Source organism: Rousettus aegyptiacus, unplaced genomic scaffold, assembly GCF_014176215.1.
Source record: "Rousettus aegyptiacus isolate mRouAeg1 unplaced genomic scaffold, mRouAeg1.p scaffold_m13_p_2, whole genome shotgun sequence".
Classification (NCBI taxonomy): domain Eukaryota; kingdom Metazoa; phylum Chordata; class Mammalia; order Chiroptera; family Pteropodidae; genus Rousettus; species Rousettus aegyptiacus.
The window spans coordinates 118621606-118624506 of NW_023416295.1; the positions used below are offsets into that span (position 1 = coordinate 118621606).

At 36.0% G+C, this 2901-nt stretch overlaps 1 pseudogene; it reads left to right on the forward strand.

The window, feature by feature from the left end:
* Positions 1 to 2502: 2502 nt before the first annotated feature.
* On the forward strand, positions 2503 to 2621 carry LOC118614297 (annotated as a pseudogene).
* Positions 2622 to 2901: the final 280 nt, after the last annotated feature.

Genomic DNA, 2901 nt, shown 5'->3' on the forward strand with positions numbered 1-2901 from the left:
CAGGAAATGTTACCTACTATAATTTAATGCATTCATTTTTTTGCTTAAACTAATTGTGGTTGGTTTCTGTACTTTGCAACTACAGAACCGTATCTGATCTATTCAGAAGTTTTTGTGTAATCTGATGGATGAAAAATTGTATCTCAATGGATTTTATTACATTTTTCTCAATGCTGTAGTGTCTGAGCATTTTGTTGTTGTTGTTGTTCATTAATTATTTGAATTTTATCTTCTGCGAATTGCTTGTTAGTATCCTTTGTGCATTTTGCATTAGGTTCTTTTTCTTTTTCTTATGAAATTATAGGGTATCAGTATATATTCTAGATACTAAACCTTTACTTATGTCTTGCAAATATCTTCTCCCAGTCTGTCACTTGCCTTTAACTTTGTTTATAGTCTCTTTTATGCTGAAGTTTTAAATTTTGATGCGATCCAATTTATTAGGCTTTTCTTTTATCAGTTAAGCTTTCCGTGCCTTATTGAAATTCTCTCCTATCCTGAGGTCATAAATATATTATCCTATTTTTTTTCTAAGAAGTTGAAAGCATTCTTTTTTTTATATTTCAGTATTTATACTATGTGGACCATGATTTGTAAAAATAAATTATGAAAAAGTTTATAGCAATGGGAACTTTCCATTATTTCTCAGATGCTAGCTTACCAACACTGAGTGCAGCAGAATTGTCTGTTGAGAAATTGCAGAGCCATTTTGCACAAGAAGCAAAGAGGCAGACTATCAGGAAGGACTGATAATAGAAGCAGATGAGAGCTTGGTTTTGCGGAGCTTTTATTAAAGAATCTAGTAAATACATTATCTTGTTTTTTTTAAAGCCCTTCCAATTATATGCAAACATACCTCACAGATATCATCTGACTAACTAGAGATCACCAATTCAGGAAACAGTGCTAATGGCATGCTTAGATTTGTTTTAATTTCCCCTCAGGGAATTCTAGGCTGAAGAGGTTAAGAACAGAATGAAGGAGCAGCATAGACAAATCTCTGGAAGTCCAAACCTGCCAACAGCCTGCTCCAGCCCTGTTAATGGTCAGCATGATGTTTTCTAGCACTGCATCAGTGCTTTAGGCTGAGGCTTGAAACAGATTGTGTCATTTTAAATTAATCATTTCCAAACTTCTTTCCATATCTATTTTGGCCCAGAATAGAAACCTGGCATTGCAGATTCTTTCTGCCACTCAAAAGTGATTGTCTTCATTTGCTTCCACATCTCTCACTCCGGAGTCCACGTAGAGTTGGATTTTATGCACATACTATATAAATATTTATTTACGTAGGGCTAGGCTAGTTCTGCTTAAAGTCAAAATTGGTGGGGGTACTATAGTGTAGTTGGAAAGGCTCAGCTGGGATCCTTGGAGATCTCTGCAATTACACTGTCAGCCTGCCCTGGGCTTGAAGTCCTACGAAGAGATACTTGAGATTTATACTGATGGGTTAAGACGCTTGTTTGCAAACTCTAGGATCCATAAGAAACAACTGGAGAGCTATCAAAATAAAGGTTCTGATCTAGTAGGCCCAGAATGAGGACCAGACATCTGCATTCTTACATGCACTTCTAACAAAGACAGTTTGTGGATCTCTCTTTAAGAAAATGTAGGTTATATTATTTCGTCTCTGGGAATCTGCTGTTGAGTCTAAATGCCCCAGAGCAGGGTAACACATTATATATTAATGTGAATCCGTTATCAGTTTTGCTAGCCATTTAAAATCCTTGGCAGAGAGAGATATGGAAAAAAGTATCTTTTGTCGAAATGAATGGCAGAAACAGGAATAGATGTAGAGTGTACAGCAAGCATTACCTGGAGAGGAGACATTTTGGTGGATCAGAGGGTAATGGCAGGGGGAAGGCATAAGACATATGTGGGCTCTGCACATGGGAGCAGGGATGGGTCACTGGGCATGACTCACTTGCTGATCCAGCCTTTCCAGCTGTGTCTATTAACATGGCTTGGTCCTTGACCCTCTTCTCAAACTATAGGCACGTGTCAGAAGTATCATGGCTTTGGTTCCAGACCTCTGCATTAAAGTGAGTTGTAATCTTTTTGCTGGTGAAGGGTCTTGTCATCAGTTTGTAAAAAATGCAACACCTGTGAAGAGCAATAAAATGCAGCACAATAAAACAAGGTATGCCTGTACATTCACTCCCTAGCTGATGTCACTTTAAATGAGCAAATTTTATGGTATGTAAATTATAGTTCAATAAAGTTGCTCATTAGTTTTTTAATATGTTGTATACAGCAAAAGAAAAAGTTGGTAAATTCAGAAAGGCACTTCAATAGAATACATCCAAAATAAAGAAAAGGAGCATTTTATAAAAAAAAAAAAAATTAAAAAGAGAATATATGAGATATGTCAGACTAGGCCAGAAGACCTAACATGCACATGTTCGGAGTCCTACAAGAAGGAAAGAGAAAGAATGTGACCATAGTAATATTTGAAGAAATAATTGTGCCATTTCTGAAACTGGCTTAAAATAAATATTGAGAGTCTATAGCCATGCTATCCTGAACAAGCCCAATCCTGTCTGATCTCAGAAGCTAAGCAGGGTTGGACCTGGTTAGTACTTGGATGGGAGACCACCTAGGAAGACCAGGCGATGTAAGAGCAAAAATTTTTTAAAAATAAAGGATTTGTAAGCTGACAAGATCTTTGCAATCTGTGAGGTCAACCAAAGGTTGCCTCGCCTTAAAAAAATAATAATAATAATAAATAAAATTTAAAAATAAGATAAATAATGATCTGCGGACTCAAGATTCTCAGTGAACACAAAGCAATATAAATATAAACAAAACTACATCTTGGCACATCGTAATCAAACTGTTAAAAACCAAAGATGTAAAAAAAAATATTTTAAAATTTTAGCATCTCTCTTACTTGAATTCCAT